Below are 20,151 nucleotides of genomic sequence, written 5' to 3' on the forward strand. Positions count from 1 at the left end.
AGGACTCTGATACAAGCATCAAGCAGAACGGTGAGGAGAGACAGGAGGAACGAGGACTCTGATACAAGCATCAAGCAGAGGAGAGACAGGAGGAACGAGGGCTCTGATACAAGCATCAAGCAGAACGCAGATGACAGGTTGGTTCACTGCTGTGCTCTGTGTCTTCCCCTCTTGATCTGAACTGCTCTTTAGTATTCAGACGTTATTCAGAGTGGAGATTGAAGAGATGAATTATCAACCATCATACCAATGTCCCAATTCATATAGACTTCTGTGTTCACTTCTTCTTTCACTTTGTGGGAATAGGTCATTATCAATCCAATTATATTTTGATGACGACAATGATGGCGTAATGATGATGATGATGATGATGATGATGATGATGAACGCACAGACAGAAACACACACACCCATCCCCCACCCTAACCTGGTAGTTAGGGGAATATTTCGACGGGGGTGGTCTTGAGATGCAATGTTTTGAGCGCAGAGAGAGAGAAACGCTCTCCATTCTTCCTTCCTCCGGGTTCCCACCGCTCTTTCCCTCGCTCCTGTCAAAAGTCCACCCGTCGAGGGGCGTGGAGAATCCTCTCTTGTGCGTCGCACACCGAGACCTGAGCCTGTTTGGAGACGCGCTGCATCCACTCCATGGGAAGATGGAGAAACGGCAAGCACAGTTATCCCAATGTAGAGAACAAGAAAACAAGGAAAGCTGTCATTTATGATGCAAATAGTGCTTTTCCAGTCGATAGGAACTTATTTTTAGCGTAAAGGGTAAGTGATATTATACATTTTTTATTACAGAATGAGATAGTTTTTTGGTGATGAAAAATATATGTTTGTGGACTGGATATGCAGTTCTGTTTGATATGGTAGTAGGCTACTGTGTCGATATGGTAGTAGGCTACTGTGCTAATTGAATATTGCCACAACAGTATTCAATTAGGCTCTGTTGAAATGACAGGCTATCTGACGATGGGAACTCCTTTTTCACATCACAATATATGAGAATCACCGGAACGATTGAAACTGGCACACGTTGACGTCAAATATTTTATGAATTGCGCACAAATAGTCTGCATGCGTATTTCTAAATATCAAAATCATTGACATTCTGTCTTATCAGAAGCATTACTCGTATAGTTTATATCCATGTGATACAAAAACTGTATCACAAAACAAAAATCTGAGATTATTTGAATGTGAATCGAAGATTGGTTCAAAATTGGTTCCGTTAATTATCCAAAACCTCCGGGGTGAAATTGTGATTTCATAAGTTTGATTATGTATTCGCCCTTTATCCTCGCGGAAATTGTGTTTTTAGAGGAATGATCCATTTAAATGAATAAATACATTTTAAACCTTTCAAGCTTTTCCAGGCATATTTGAACAGCTTTTCCAGGCATATTTGAACAATCCTTCATTTATTACTTATAATAATCGAATAGGTCATGAACGTTTGACCAGAAAGCAATAGATCAGAGATGAGAGTGTTGGTAGTGGAGGGAGAGAGAGAGAGTTAAAGAGGGAGAGAGAGAGAGAGAGAGAAAGAGAGAAAGAGAGAGAGAGAAAGAGAAAGAGAAAGAGAAAGAGAAAGAGAGAGAAAAAGAGGGAGGGAGAGAGAGAGAAAGAGGGAGGGATAGAGAGAGAGGAAAGAGAGAGAGAGAGAGAGGGAGGGATAGAGAGAGGGGATAGAGAGCGAGCGAGAGAGAGAGGGAGAGGAAAGAGAGAGAGGGGGGGAGAGGTGAGGGTGCTGGTGATGTAGTTGGGGAGTCAGATATGATCCATCCTATCTCTGCCCTCTTGTGGTATGAACTCAAATTAGAGTTGACCAGACTTTTAGTTTGGTATAGCCAAGGAGAGCTTACCAAAGTCTTATCCATCACATTCCAAATGTCCACGGTTCAGAAGGTTAATCCTGGTTGTGGATAGGACAGGAGGAGACAGGAGGAGACAGGAGGAGACTGGGTCTGAGGGCTCTGTTGGGTGCTTCATGTGAAGCAGTGGTGGCTGGTGGGAGGAGCTATAGGAGGACGGGCTCATTGTAATGGCTGCAACGGGAAAAAATGAAGTGGAGTTAAATGTGTATGTTTGACATGTTTGATTCCGTTCCAGCCATTACAATGAGCCCATCCTCCTATAGTTCCTCACACCAGCCACCACTGGTGTGTATTATGGGGGAGGGTGGAAGTGAGAGGATTCAGAAATACTTTTTGTATTGTATTGTAAAGTATTGTATTGTAATGTAATGTATTGTAATGTAATGTATTGTAAAGTATTGTATTGTAATGTAATGTATTGTATTGTAAAGTATTGTATTGTATTGTAAAGTATTGTATTGTAATGTAATGTAATGTATTGTAAAGTATTGTATTGTATTGTAAAGTATTGTATTGTAATGTAATGTATTGTAAAGTATTGTATTGTAATGTAATGTATTGTAAAGTATTGTATTGTAATGTAATGCATTGTATTGTATTGTATTGTATTGCAATGCATTGTAATGTATTGTAATGTATTGTAATATAATGCAATGTAATGTAATGTAATTTATGGTAATGATTGTATTGTAATGTAATGTATTGTGTTGTAATGCATTGTAATGTATTGTGAAGTATTGTAATGTATTGTGTTGCAATGTATTGTTTTGTTTTGTATTTTAATTTATTGCATTGTAATGTAATGTATTGTAATGTTTGGCTTGGCACCTAAGACCCTCAGAAACATTTACAGATGCACAATCGAAAGCATCCTGTCGGGATGTATCACCGCCTGGTACGGCAGCTGCCCCCGCTCTCAAGGCTCTCCACAGGGTGGTACGGTCTGTCCAATGCGTCAGTGGGGGCAAACTGTGTTGTGGAAATTACAACATTATGTTATCCACATAACTTTATAGTAGAATGTATTCTGATATTTTAATGTTTGATTGTTTTGAAGAAATCTAAAAAGTCTCTCAACAACCACCCGAGCCACTGCCTGTTCACCCCGCTATCATCCAGAAGGCGAGGTCAGTACAGGTGCATCTAAGCTGGGACTGAGAGACTGAAAAACAGCTTCTATCTCAAGGCCATCAGACTGTTAAACAGCCATCACTAGCCAGCTTCCACCCAGTTACATAACCCTGCACTTTAGAGGCTGCTGTCCTATATACAGTTGAAGTCAGAAGTTTACATACACCTTAGCCAAATACATTTAAACTTAGTTTTTCACTATTCCAGACATTTAATTCTAGTAAAAATTCCCTGTCTTAGGTTAGTTAGGATCAGCACTTTATTTTAAGAATGTGAAATGTCAGAATAATAGTAGAGAGAATGATTTATTTCAGAATTTATTTATTTCATATCACATTCCCAGTGGGTCAGAAGTTTACATACACTCAAATAGTATTTGGTAGCATTGCCTTTAAATTGTTTAACTTGGGTCAAACGTTTCATCAGACATGAGGACATTTCTCAAAAAAATACGATCTTTGTCCACATGTGCAGTTGCAAACCGTAGTCTGGCTTTTTTATGGCGGTTTTAGAGCAGTGGCTTCTTCCTTGCTGAGCGGCCTTTCAGGTTATGTCGATAAAGGACTCATTTTACTGTGGATATAGATACTTTTGTACCTGTTTCCTCCAGCATCTTCACAAGGTCCTTTGCTGTTGTTCTTTGATTGATTTTCACTTTTTGCACCAAAGTACGTTTATCTCTAGGAGAGAGAACGCGTCTCCTTCCTGAGCGGTATGATGGCTGCATGGTCCCATGGTGTTTATACTTGGGTACTATTGTTTCTACAGATGAACGTGGTACCTTCAGGCGTTTGGAAATTGCTCCCAAGGATGAACCAGACTTGTGGAGGTCTACAATTTTTTTTCTGAGGTCTTGGCTGATTTCTTTTGATTTTCCCATGATGTCAAGCAGAGAGGCACTGAGTTTGAAGGTAGGCCTTGAAATACATCCAAAGGTACACCTCCAATTAACTCAAATGATGTCAATTAGCCCATCAGAAGCTTCTAAAGCCATGACATTTTTTTCTGGAATTTTCCAAGCTGTTTAAAGGCACAGTCAACTTAGTGTATGTAAACTTCTAACCCACTGGAATTGTGATACAGTGAATTATAAGTGAAATAATCTGTCTGTAAACAATTGTTGGAAAAGTTACTTGTGTCATGCACAAAGTAGATGTCCTAACTGACTTGCCAAAACTATAGTTTGTTAACAAGAAACTTGTGGAGTGGTTGAAGAACTAGTTTTAATGACTCCAACCTAAGTGGATGTAAACTTCTGTCTTCAACTGAACATATACATGGAATCACTGGCCACTTTAATATTGGAACTCTAGCCACTTTAATAATGGAACTCTAGCCACTTTAATAATGGAACTCTAGCCACTTTAATAATGGAACTCTAGTCACTTTAATATTGGAACTCTAGTTCCTTTAATAATGGAACTCTAGCCACTTTAATATTGGAACTCTAGTCACTTTAATAATGGAACTCTAGTCACTTTAATAATGGAACTCTAGCCACTTTAATAATGGAACTCTAGCCACTTTAATAATGGAACTCTAGCCACTTTAATAATGGAACTCTAGTCACTTTAATATTGGAACTCTAGTCACTTTAATAATGGAACTCTAGTCACTTTAATGGAACTCTAGTCACTTTAATAATGGAACTCTAGCCACTTTAATCATGTTTAAATAATGTTTACATACTGCTTTACTCATCTCATATGTATGTACTGTATTCCATTCTACTGTATTCCATTCTACTGTATTCCATTCTACTGTATTCCATTCTACTGTATTTTAGTCAACGCCACTCCAACACTGCTCGTCCTACTAGTTATATATTTCTTTATTCTATTCTTTTACCTTTAGAGGTGTGTGTTGTTGTGAATTGTTAGATACTACTGCACTGTTGGAGCTAAATATGTGTATGTGACCAATAACATTTGATTTGAATGGATTTTGTATTGTATTGTATCGTATTGTAATGTAATGTAATGTATTGCACTGTAATGTATTTTAAGGCCATGTATTGTAATGTAATGTATTGTGATGTATTGTATTGTATTGTATTGTAATGTAAAGTAATGTATTGTAATGTAATATTTTGTAAAGTAATGTATTGTATTGTAAGGCCATGGATTGTATTGTAATGCATTGCATTGTAATGTATTATATTGTAAAGTAATGTATTGTAAAGTAATGTATTGTAAAGTAATGTATGGTAATGTAATGTAATGTATTGTAATGTAATGTATTGTAATGCAATGTATTGTATTGTAAAGTAATGTATTGTAATGTAATATTTTGTAATGTATTGTATTGTATTGTAAGGCCAAGGATAGGCCTGCTGTATTGTGTTGTATTAAACACAATGCATTTAGATTCTTACAAGATATCTAGATATTTTCTCATCATTAGATACTACGTTTGAATATCATCTGTTCCCTCCAACACCATTCCCTCTCTGGTATTAGTAGGCTAGGCTAGTGCACGGCAGGCTGGTCCACGGCGGGCTAGTGCACGGCGGGCTAGTGCACGGGCTAGTGCACGGCGGGCTGGTCCACGGCGGGCTAGTGCACGGCGGGCTAGTCCACAGCGGGCTGGTCCACGGCAGGCTAGTGCACGGCGGGCTAGTGCACGGCAGCATGAAGCATCAAGCTGTGCTTCATCTCACTGAGTGGGGCTTCTTTTTGGTGGTCCAGTCAAGCAGCTAATAGGGAAACATCACGTGAATCATTGTCCCCTACAATGAAATCGGGGAGAGGACTGTGGGTCTGTCTCCATCCATCCGTTCATGCGTTAGTCACACACGATATCGCAGAGAGCACTGACCCGATTTTGACAAAACTTGGGTGAATGACGCATCTTGCCATAGAGATCTGTTCTTTATACAATTACACTGACTGGCCCCAGCTGGGAGCTCTAGGTATTAACTGAAATGTTTTAGTCACACAAACGTAAAGCTGCAACCAATAGGAGGCCTGGTACTGAAACGTAAAGCTGCAACCAATAGGAGGCCTGGTACTGAAACGTAAAGCTGCAACCAATAGGAGGCCTGGTACTGAAACGTAAAGCTGTAACCAATAGGAGGCCTGGCACTGAAACGTAAAGCTGCAACCAATAGGAGGCCTGGTACTGAAACGTAAAGCTGCAACCAATAGGAGGCCTGGTACTGAAACGTAAAGCTGCAACCAATAGGAGGTGAACGGTGCCTGGTGCTGAAAATATACCTACCTTGTTATGCAACAGATGGAGAAAACCTTCACCAGTCGAGCCATTCATTTCAACAATAATCTTCATTTTAATTTGACTTTACAAACAACAAGAGGGCTTAATTGGAGTGTATTTCTTCAGAGCCTAGACCTATATAAAATACCTTAACTGGCTGAGGTGAGCTATGAGGGGTAACAGCATTTTTTACAAGACACCAACATATGGCCTAATAGAAGTTATTTGTTTTTATTAGGCCTACTTACAAATTGCAACTGGCCCCCCCAAAAATTGTAGCATCCTACATAAAACAATAATTTAAAGAAACATATGTAATGTTTGTGTCTGAATGTCTGTATCGGGATAGCCTGCTCCTTTAACGACAGAACAAACAGCTTAACACCTAAATATCCCTGGATAATTACTAAATACAGTATTTAGTAAATACAGTCATATATGCCGCTGAGTTACTTACCCCTCAGACACGATCTTGCGGATGTCGGGTGAGATAGATGTGATTTTGATGCGCAGGCGGTCGTGGATTTGACTGACGTGAAAAGGACGACTCACAGGTCGGTGTAAGTCGATCCAAACATTGTTAGCACATAAAATGCACGTTTCTTTATTGTACTGTATTCCTCTGACCTAAAACGCACACGAGGATTCAGTACTCCTGAGCGTATATCCCTGATTCAGCTCGACGTCTAGAGTTCAATCAGCTCAGTTTGAATTGCGGCCTCATCCAGCGAGAGTATCGTTTTCTTAGCAAAGGGAGGAGAATTCATCACCTGGGTGGAATGCCTATCTGTTGTTCAGTGTGCTGAAGTGTGTCGTGGAATATTGCCTCAGAAACATAACACTTTTTACGAGAACTTGTGGATTCAATATAGACTTTAATACAGAGTAGCAGAGCTGAGCCCCTCCATGGAAGGACCCTATTCCACACGCAACAGAGCCCCTCCATGGAAGGACCCTATTCCACACGCAACAGAGCTGATCCCCTCCATGAAAAAATACTAAATTCTCATATTACAGAGTCCTGCCTTTATAGGATTCTGTCTTTGGATAACGTATAGAGTCCCATCCCTCTATATGAAAATAGCTTTCCTTGACCGTTCTCCATTATTATCTCTCCATCTCAGTTCTTGCATGTTAACGCCCACATCTGACAGTTCTATAGGTTATAATGGTAGCAGGACCCTGGTCCTATATGTTCCATCCCTTATATAGCCATTCTGTCTCAGCTCTTCAAAGTGGACAGCCTAAATGCTGCTAATAATGGAAATGGAATCATAGGCATGAGTTTTGCTCTCACAAGTGCAGTAGCCTTGCAGAAGTCCAGATCCAACACCTTTCCTAGTAAAGGCCTCAAGTTTTGCCATCATGTGCACGACTGTTTTCCCTCTTCCTTGTAAGTGCAGATTTAAACCACTTAAGTGTACGTCAGCTAAAAAAAAAAGCCAAATTGGAGACGAATTCCTCAATTTCCAGAAACAAAGGTGGTCAGCTGCTGTTTTCATTTGGCCTTTTTTTCTGAGAAAATCTACAACCTGGTCACCGAACCGCTCCAGCTCTTCTCCTTTACTCAGCCAAGCGCACGTCGTTGTGAAGCAGGAAGTCATCGTGGGAGGCCTTCTCTGATTCTGTCACTAGCTGGTGGAAAAGACGTCGTTGTGTAGCAGGAAGTCATCGTGGGAGGCCTCCTCTGATTCTGTCACTAGCTGGTGGAAAAGACGTCGTTGTGAAGCAGGAAGTCATCGTGGGAGGCCTCCTCTGATTCTGTCACTAGCTGGTGGAAAAGACGTCGTTGTGAAGCAGGAAGTCATCGTGGGAGGCCTCCTCTGATTCTGTCACTAGCTGGTGGAAAAGACGTCGTTGTGAAGCAGGAAGTCATCGTGGGAGGCCTCCTCTGATTCTGTCACTAGCTGGTGGAAAAGACGTCGTTGTGAAGCAGGAAGTCATCGTGGGAGGCCTCCTCTGATTCTGTCACTAGCTTGTAGAAAAGACGTCGTTATGTTGCTTGATGTCTCCCTGACAAAGTTGATTATGCGTATGACTTTATCCGTCACGTCTTTTTTAGCTCAGCGTTTAGTCTGACACACAGCGCACTCTGATGGATGAGACAATGCAAACCATTCGTTTGTGGGGGGGGCGATCTCCTTCAACCTGCTGACTAGGCCCCTGTGTCTGCCCACCACAGCAGGAGCCCCGTCGGGGACCACCAAGTTGTCTTTTTTATTTTGGAATGACAAGCCCTGCTGCGTAAACAATTGTTCCAGCTTTGTGAATAGAATGTCCCCGGAATGTCCCCGGAATGTCCCCAGAATGTCCCCAGAATGTCCCCGGTGGTGTGTCCCTTCGAGGGGAATCAGTAGCTCTTCCTTAAAGTCATGTCCAGTAAAAAAACGGTCCTATACACACACACACACAACTGTTCTCCATCGGTGTTGTCAGTACTCTCATCATCAGTCTGACTGAGCCCTTCCAGAACAATCTTATGCACCTCATCCTCTTCAGTGTACGGATGGTGCGGCTGGCTGTTGACGAAGACACGGGGACCTGTTTGACAGAGAGAAATGATGCTATCCATAGACTTGTCTGTAGCCAATTCCACCAAAACTGTCACCATGCACTTTTATATACCTCCGTAGTCTGTGAAGGGCATGTTGTGTTTAGTTTGAACCCTGGACGCTTTTTAGGGAGGCGACTTCTGACCTTCTGTTGTTGGGTCAGACCATGAAGGAGGTGACCTTCTGTTGTTGGGTCAGGCCATGAAGGAGGTGACCTTCTGTTGCTGGGTCAGACCATGAAGGAGGTGACCTTCTGTTGTTGGGTCAGACCATGAAGGAGGTGACTTTCTGTTGTTGGGTCAGGCCATGAGGGTGACCTTCTGTTGTTGGGTCAGACCATGAAGGTGACCTTCTGTTGTTGGGTCAGACCATGAAGGAGGTGACCTTCTGTTGTTGGGTCAGGCCATGAGGGTGACCTTCTGTTGTTGGGTGAGGCCACGAAGGAGGTGACCTTCTGTTGTTGGGTCAGACCATGAAGGTGACCTTCTGTTGCTGGGTCAGACCATGAAGGAGGTGACCTTCTGTTGTTGGGTCAGACCATGAAGGAGGTGACCTTCTGTTGCTGGGTCAGACCGTGAAGGAGGTGACCTTCTGTTGTTGGGTCAGGCCATGAAGGTGACCTTCTGTTGTTGGGTCAGACCGTGAAAAAGGTGACCTTCTGTTGTTGGGTCAGACCATGAAGGTGACCTTCTGTTGCTGGGTCAGACCATGAAGGAGGTGATCTTCTGTTGTTGGGTCAGGCCATGAAGGTAACCTTCTGTTGTTGGGTCAGACCGTGAAGGAGGTGATCTTCTGTTGTTGGGTCAGGCCATGAAGGAGGTGACCTTCTGTTGTTGGGTCAGACCACGAAGGAGGTGACCTTCTGTTGTTGGGTCAGACCGTGAAGGAGGTGACCTTCTGTTGTTGGTTCAGGCCATGAAGGAGGTGACCTTCTGTTGTTGGGTCAGACCACGAAGGAGGTGATCTTCTGTTGTTGGGTCAGACCGTGAAGGAGGTGACCTTCTGTTGTTGGGTCAGACCATGAAGGTGACCTTCTGTTGCTGGGTCAGACCATGAAGGAGGTGACCTTCTGTTGTTGGGTCAGGCCATGAAGGTAACCTTCTGTTGTTGGGTCAGACCGTGAAGGAGGTGACCTTCTGTTGTTGGGTCAGGCCATGAAGGAGGTGACCTTCTGTTGTTGGTTCAGGCCATGAAGGAGGTGACCTTCTGTTGTTGGGTCAGACCACGAAGGAGGTGACCTTCTGTTGTTGGGTCAGACCGTGAAGGAGGATTCTGTTACTGGTAAAAACCCAAACCGGTCCGTGCATCACTACGGATATATAGTAAAATAAGGTAAACTGTCCAGCCCTAGTTTGAGTGTGTTAAGAACTACAAATCTGCTGTTTTCTTTCACACTCAACAGTTTCCTGTGTGTATCAAGAATGTTCTACCATCCAAAGGACATCCAGCCAACTTGACACAACTGTGGGAAGCATTGGAGTCAACATGGGCCAGCATCCCTGTGGAACGCTTTCCCAATGAATTGAAGCTGTGAAGGGCATGTTGTGTTTAGTTTGAACCCTGGACGCTTTTTAGGGAGGCGACTTCTGACCTTCTGTTGTTGGGTCAGACCATGAAGGAGGTGACCTTCTGTTGTTGGGTCAGGCCATGAAGGAGGTGACCTTCTGTTGCTGGGTCAGACCATGAAGGAGGTGACCTTCTGTTGTTGGGTCAGGCCATGAGGGTGACCTTCTGTTGTTGGGTCAGACCATGAAGGTGACCTTCTGTTGTTGGGTCAGACCATGAAGGAGGTGACCTTCTGTTGTTGGGTCAGGCCATGAGGGTGACCTTCTGTTGTTGGGTGAGGCCACGAAGGAGGTGACCTTCTGTTGGGTCAGACCATGAAGGTGACCTTCTGTTGCTGGGTCAGACCATGAAGGAGGTGACCTTCTGTTGTTGGGTCAGACCATGAAGGAGGTGACCTTCTGTTGCTGGGTCAGACCGTGAAGGAGGTGACCTTCTGTTGTTGGGTCAGGCCATGAAGGTGACCTTCTGTTGTTGGGTCAGACCGTGAAAGAGGTGACCTTCTGTTGTTGGGTCAGACCATGAAGGTGACCTTCTGTTGCTGGGTCAGACCATGAAGGAGGTGACCTTCTGTTGTTGGGTCAGGCCATGAAGGTAACCTTCTGTTGTTGGGTCAGACCGTGAAGGAGGTGATCTTCTGTTGTTGGGTCAGGCCATGAAGGAGGTGACCTTCTGTTGTTGGTTCAGGCCATGAAGGAGGTGACCTTCTGTTGTTGGGTCAGGCCATGAAGGAGGTGACCTTCTGTTGTTGGGTCAGACCACGAAGGAGGTGACCTTCTGTTGTTGGGTCAGACCGTGAAGGAGGTGACCTTCTGTTGTTGGTTCAGGCCATGAAGGAGGTGACCTTCTGTTGTTGGGTCAGACCACGAAGGAGGTGATCTTCTGTTGTTGGGTCAGACCGTGAAGGAGGTGACCTTCTGTTGTTGGGTCAGACCATGAAGGTGACCTTCTGTTGCTGGGTCAGACCATGAAGGAGGTGACCTTCTGTTGTTGGGTCAGGCCATGAAGGTAACCTTCTGTTGTTGGGTCAGACCGTGAAGGAGGTGACCTTCTGTTGTTGGGTCAGGCCATGAAGGAGGTGACCTTCTGTTGTTGGTTCAGGCCATGAAGGAGGTGACCTTCTGTTGTTGGGTCAGACCACGAAGGAGGTGACCTTCTGTTGTTGGGTCAGACCGTGAAGGAGGATTCTGTTACTGGTAAAAACCCAAACCGGTCCGTGCATCACTACGGATATATAGTAAAATAAGGTAAACTGTCCAGCCCTAGTTTGAGTGTGTTAAGAACTACAAATCTGCTGTTTTCTTTCACACTCAACAGTTTCCTGTGTGTATCAAGAATGTTCTACCATCCAAAGGACATCCAGCCAACTTGACACAACTGTGGGAAGCATTGGAGTCAACATGGGCCAGCATCCCTGTGGAACGCTTTCCCAATGAATTGAAGCTGTTCTGAGGCGAAAAAAGGGTTAAAAGCGGGGACAGTGAGCTCCAAAAATATTAGGACATTGACAAATTTGTTGTTATTTTTGCTCTCTACCCCGTCACTTTGGATTTTAAATGATACAATGGCTATGAGGTTAAAATACAGACTGGCAGCTTTAATTAGAGGATATTTTCATCATCATATATTTTCATTTCCCCCCCCCAGCACAAGGTGCACCTGTGTAATGATTATGTTGTTTAATCAGATTCTTGATATTCCACACCTGTCAGATGGATGGATAATTTTGGAAAAGGAGAAATGCTCACTAACAGGGATGTAAACACAATTTGAGAGAAATACGTTTTTGTGCGTATGGAACATTTCTGGGATCTTTTATTTCAGCTCATGAAACATGGGACCAACACTTTACATGTTGCGTTTATATTTTCATTCAGTATATATATATATATACTGAACGAAAATATAAACGCAACATCTATATATATATATATATATATATATATATATATATATATATATATATATAGAGAGAGAGAGAGAGCGAGAGAGAGAGAGAGAGAGAGAGAGAGAGAGAGAGAGAGAGAGAGAGAGAGAGAGAGAGAGAGAGAGAGAGACAGAGAGATCACTGAGGCAGTGAGTTATGAATTATGTAAGCGTTTCATCTGTGTTTGGGAAAACCTCCATCTTGAGTAGCAGAAACCCGCTGGCCCTCTGTCTTTCTCAAATATTTCTCCCTTTGCTGTTCCTCTCTCCTGTCATGGTTGTCGTAAGAACGGGACCAAGGCACAGCGGATGTTGAGTTCCACATATTTATTACAAAGTGAAACTTCAAGCAAAAACAAATAAATCAGTAAATGAACAACGAAACGTGACTATGTGGTGCGCAGGCACACGCACACGCACAAAACAATATCCCACAAACACAGGTGGGGAAAATAGCTACTTTAATATGATCCCCAATTAGAGGCAACGATTACCAGCTGCCTCTAATTGGGAACCATACCAAAACACCAACGTAGAAATTCTATACTAGAACACCCCCTAGTCAGAAACAAGGGCTCTCTATGGTCAGGGCGTGAAAGGTCGCTTTGCTGTTCCTTTCCATGACAACAATATATTCAGATTTTCATCTGTCGTCTTCATTGCTTGTGGATTGTTCCATCTAAAACAAACAAGATTTTTTTTCAACATATCTGATACAATATTTGATATGAATTTTTAACAATAATGCTACAATAACTTCCTCTGACCTTCTCCACCAGTCAGTATATTACCACCAGTATATTACCACCAGTAAATTACCACCAGTATATTACCACCAGTATATTACCACCAGTAAATTACCACCAGTCAGTATATTACCACCAGTATATTACCACCAGTATATTACCACCAGTATATTACCCCCAGTATATTACCACCAGTATATTACCACCAGTACATTACCACCAGTATATTACCACCAGTATATTACCACCAGTATATTACCACCAGTATATTACCACCAGTCAGTATATTACCACCAGTCAGTATATTACCACCAGTATATTACCACCAGTATATTACCACCAGTATATTACCACCAGTCAGTATATTACCACCAGTATATTACCACCAGTCAGTATATTACCACCAGTATATTACCACCAGTATATTACCACCAGTATAATACCACCAGTATATTACCACCAGTCAGTATATTACCACCAGTATATTACCCCCAGTATATTACCACCAGTATATTACCACCAGTATATTACCACCAGTCAGTATATTACCACCAGTCAGTATATTACCACCAGTATATTACCACCAGTATATTACCACCAGTATATTACCACCAGTATATTACCACCAGTCAGTATATTACCACCAGTATATTACCACCAGTATATTACCACCAGTATATTACCACCAGTCAGTATATTACCCCCAGTATATTACCACCAGTATATTACCACCAGTCAGTATATTACCACCAGTATATTACCCCCAGTATATTACCACCAGTATATTACCACCAGTATATTACCACCAGTCACTATATTACCACCAGTATATTACCACCAGTATATTACCACCAGTATATTACCACCAGTATATTACCACCAGTATATTACCACCAGTCAGTATATTACCACCAGTATAATACCACCAGTATATTACCACCAGTATATTACCAACCAGTATATTACCACCAGTATATTACCACAGTATATTACCACCAGTATATTACCACCAGTATATTACCACCAGTATATTACCACCAGTATATTACCACCAGTATATTACCACCAGTCAGTATATTACCACCAGTATATTACCACCAGTATATTACCACCACTATAGTTCCAACAGTATATTACCACCAGTCAGTATATACCACCAGTATATTACCACCAGTATATTACCACCAGTATATTACCACCAGTATTACCACCAGTATATTACCACCAGTACATTACCACCAGTATATTACCACCAGTATATTACCACCAGTATAATACCACCAGTATATTACCACCAGTATATTACCACCAGTACATTACCACCAGTACATTACCACCAGTATATTACCACCAGTATATTACCACCAGTATATTACCACCAGTATATTACCACCAGTATATTACCACCAGCATATTACCAGCAGTATATTACCACCAGTATATTACCACCAGTCACTATATTACCACCAGTATATTACCACCAGTCACTATATTACCACCAGTATATTACCACCAGTATATTACCACCAGTATATTACCACCAGTATATTACAACCAGTATAATACCACCAGTCAGTATATTACCACCAGTATATTACCACCAGTATATTACCACCAGTATATTACCACCAGTATATTACCACCAGTACATTACCACCAGTATATTACCACCAGTACATTACCACCAGTATATTACCACCAGTATATTACCACCAGTATATTACCACCAGTCAGTATATTACCACCAGTATATTACCACCAGTATATTACCACCAGTATATTACCACCAGTATATTACCACCAGTATATTACCACCAGTCAGTATATTACCACCAGTATATTACCACAGTATATTACCACCAGTATATTACCACCAGTCAGTATATTACCACCAGTATATTACCACCAGTCAGTATATTACCACCAGTATATTACCACCAGTATATTACCACAGTATATTACCACCAGTCACTATATTACCACCAGTATACCACCAGTATATTACCACCAGTCAGTATATTACCACCAGTATATTACCACCAGTATATTACCACCAGTATATTACCACCAGTCACTATATTACCACCAGTATATTACCACCAGTATATTACCACCAGTATAATACCACCAGTATATTACCACCAGTATATTACCACCAGTATATTACCACCAGTCAGTATATTACCACCAGTATATTACCACCAGTATATTACCACCAGTATATTACCACCAGTCAGTATATTACCACCAGTATATTACCACCAGTACATTACCACCAGTATATTACCACCAGTATATTACCACCAGTATATTACCACCAGTATATTACCACCAGTCAGTATATTACCACCAGTATATTACCACCAGTATATTACCACCAGTACATTACCACCAGTATATTACCACCAGTATATTACCACCAGTATATTACCACCAGTATATTACCACCAGTATATTACCACCAGTCAGTATATTACCACCAGTCATATATAACCACCAGTATATTACCACCAGTATATTACCACCAGTATATTACCACCAGTATATTACCACCAGTCAGTATATTACCACCAGTATATTACCACCAGTATATTACCACCAGTATATTACACAAGTATAATACCAACAGTATATTACCACCAGTATATTACCACCAGTATATTACCACCAGTATATTACCACCAGTCAGTATATTACCACCAGTCAGTATATTACCACCAGTATATTACCACCAGTATATTACCACCAGTATATTACCACCAGTATATTACCACCAGTATATTACCACCAGTCAGTATATTACCACCAGTATATTACAACCAGTATATTACAACCAGTATATTACCACCAGTCACTATATTACCACCAGTATATTACCACCAGTATATTACCACCAGTATATAACCACCAGTATATTACCACCAGTATATTACCACCAGTATATTACCACCAGTATATTACCACCAGTATATTACCACCAGTCACTATATTACACCAGTATATTACCACCCAGTCAAGTATATTACCACCAGTATATACCACCAGTATATTACACCAGTATGTACCACCAGTATATACCTACCAGTATATTACCACCAGTATATTACCACCAGTATATTACCACCAGTATATTACCACCAGTATATTATCACCAGTATATTACCACCAGTATATTATCACCAGTATATTATCACCAGTATATTACCATCAGTATATTACCACCAGTCAGTATATTACCACCAGTATATTACCACCAGTCACTATATTACCACCAGTCAGTATATTACCACCAGTATATTACCACCAGTATATTACCACCAGTATATTACCACCAGTCAGTATATAACCACCAGTATATTACCACCAGTATATTACCACCAGTATATTACCACCAGTCATACCACCAGTCAGTATATTACCACCAGTATATTACCACCAGTCAGTATATTACCACCAGTATATTACCACCAGTATATTACCACCAGTATATTACCACCAGTATATTACCACCAGTCAGTATATTACCACCAGTATATTACCACCAGTATATTACCACCAGTATATTACCACCAGTATATTACCACCAGTCAGTATATTACCACCAGTATATTACCACCAGTATATTACCACCAGTCACTATATTACCACCAGTATATTACCACCAGTATATTACCACCAGTATATTACCACCAGTATATTACCACCAGTCAGTATTACCACCAGTATATTACCACCAGTCAGTATATTACCACCAGTATATTACCACCAGTATATTACCCCCGTATATTACCACCAGTCAGTATATACCACCAGTATATTACCACCAGTCAGTATATTACCACCAGTATATTACCACCTATATTACCACCAGTATATTACCACCAGTATATTACCACCAGTCAGTATATTACCACCAGTATATTACCACCAGTATATTACCACCAGTATATTACCACCAGTCACTATATTACCACCAGTCAGTATATTACCACCAGTATATTACCACCAGTCACTATATTACCACCAGTCAGTATATTACCACCAGTATATTACCACCAGTATATTACCACCAGTATATTACCACCAGTATATTACCACCAGTCAGTATAACCACCAGTATATTACCACCAGTATATTACCACCAGTATATTACCACCAGTATATTACCACCAGTCAGTATATTACCACCAGTATATTACCACCAGTCAGTATATTACCACCAGTATATTACCACCAGTATATTACCACCAGTATATTACCACCAGTCAGTATATTACCACCAGTATATTACCACCAGTATATTACCACCAGTATATTACCACCAGTATATTACCAGTCAGTATATTACCACCAGTATATTACCACCAGTATATTACCACCAGTATATTACCACCAGTATATTACCACCAGTATATTACCACCAGTATATTACCACCAGTATATTACCACCAGTCAGTATATTACCACCAGTATATTACCACCAGTCAGTATATTACCACCAGTATATTACCACCAGTATATTACCACCAGTATATTACCACCAGTATATTACCACCAGTCAGTATATTACCACCAGTATATTACCACCAGTCACTATATTACCACCAGTATATTACCACCAGTCAGTATATTACCACCAGTATATTACCACCAGTATATTACCACCAGTATATTACCACCAGTATATTACCACCAGTATATTACCACCAGTCAGTATATTACCACCAGTATATTACCACCAGTATATTACCACCACTATATTACCACCAGTATATTACCACCAGTATATTACCACCAGTATATTACCACCAGTATATTACCACCAGTCAGTATATTACCACCAGTATATTACCACCAGTATATTACCACCAGTATATTACCACCAGCATATTACCACCAGTCAGTATATTACCACCAGTCAGTATATTACCACCAGTCAGTATATTACCACCAGTATATTACCACCAGTATATTACCACCAGTATATTACCACCAGTCAGTATATTACCACCAGTATATTACCACCAGTCAGTATATTACCACCAGTATATTACCACCAGTCAGTATATTACCACCAGTATATTACCACCAGTATATTACCACCATATATTACCACCAGTCAGTATATTACCACCAGTATATTACCACCAGTATATTACCACCAGTATATAACCACCAGTATATAACCACCAGTCAGTATATTACCACCAGTATATTACCACCAGTATATTACCACCAGTATATTACCACCAGTCAGTATATTACCACCAGTATATTACCACCAGTATATTACCACCAGTATATTACCACCAGTCAGTATATTACCACCAGTATATTACCACCAGTATATTACCACCAGTATATTACCACCAGTATATTACCACCAGTCAGTATATTACCACCAGTATATTACCACCAGTATATTACCACCAGTATATTACCACCAGTATATTACCACCAGTCAGTATATTACCACCAGTATATTACCACCAGTATATTACCACCAGTCAGTATATTACCACCAGTCAGTATATTACCACCAGTATATTACCACCAGTATATTACCACCAGTATATTACCACCAGTATATTACCACCAGTCACTATATTACCACCAGTATATTACCACCAGTATATTACCACCAGTCAGTATATTACCACCAGTATATTACCACCAGTATATTACCACCAGTATATTACCACCAGTATATTACCACCAGTCAGTATATTACCACCAGTATATTACCACCAGTATATTACCACCAGTATATTACCACCAGTCAGTATATTACCACCAGTATATACCACCAGTATATTACCCACAGTATATTACCACCAGTATATTACCACCAGTCACTATATTACCACCACCAGTATATTACCACCAGTATATACCACCAGTATATTACCACCAGTATATTACCACCAGTATATTACCACCAGTCAGTATATTACCACCAGTATATTACCACCAGTATATTACCACCAGTATATTACCACCAGTATATTACCACCAGTATATTACCACCAGTATATTACCACCAGTCAGTATATTACCACCAGTCACTATATTACCACCAGTATATTACCACCAGTATATTACCCCAGTATATTACCACCAGTATATTACCACCAGTCACTATATTACCACCAGTATAATACCACCAGTATATTACCACCAGTATATTACCCCCAGTATATTACCACCAATATATTACCACCAGTCACTATATTACCACCAGTATAATACCACCAGTATATTACCACCAGTATATTACCACCAGTACATTACCACCAGTCAGTATATTACCACCAGTCAGTATATTACCACCAGTATATTACCACCAGTATATTACCACCAGTATATTACCACCAGTATATTACCACCAGTATATTACCACCAGTATATTACCACCAGTATATTACCACCAGTATATTACCACCAGTATATTTACCACCAGTATATTACAACCAGTATATTACCACCAGTATATTACCACCAGTATATTACCACCAGTATATTACCACCAGTCAGTATATTACCACCAGTATATTACCACCAGTATTACCACCAGTATTTACCACCAGTATATTACCACCAGTATATTACCACCAGTATATTAACACCAGTATATTACCACCAGTATATTACCACCAGTATATTACCACCAGTCAGTATATTACCACCAGTATATTACCACCAGTATATTACCACCAGTCAGTATATTACCACAGTCAGTATATTACCACCAGTATATTACCACCAGTATATTACCACCAGTATATTACCACCAGTCAGTATATTACCACCAGTCACTATATTACCACCAGTATATTACCACCAGTCAGTATATTACCACCAGTCAGTATATTACCACCAGTATATTACCACCAGTATATTACCACCAGTCAGTATATTACCACCAGTATATTACCACCAGTATATTACCACCAGTATATTACCACCAGTATATTACCACCAGTATATTACCACCAGTATATTACCACCAGTCACTATATTACCACCAGTATATTACCACCAGTATATTACCACCAGTATATTACCACACAGTCAGTATATACCACCAGTATTACCACCATCAGTATATTACCACCAGTATATTACCCCCAGTATATTACCACC

General features: G+C 40.8%; 1 protein-coding gene across 1 annotated transcript in view; it reads left to right on the forward strand.

Moving 5' to 3' along the window:
* Window positions 1–422: 422 nt before the first annotated feature.
* slc35g2b (solute carrier family 35 member G2b) overlaps window positions 423–20,151 on the forward strand; it is a 24,503-nt gene continuing 4,774 nt past the window's right edge. The window contains exon 1 of the mRNA XM_029755083.1: window positions 423–771. The gene's annotated coding sequence lies outside the window, so the exon portion shown is untranslated. The remainder of the gene's footprint in view (window positions 772–20,151) is intronic.

This window comes from Salmo trutta, chromosome 6 (genome assembly GCF_901001165.1).
Source record: "Salmo trutta chromosome 6, fSalTru1.1, whole genome shotgun sequence".
Taxonomy (NCBI): Eukaryota; Metazoa; Chordata; class Actinopteri; order Salmoniformes; family Salmonidae; genus Salmo; species Salmo trutta.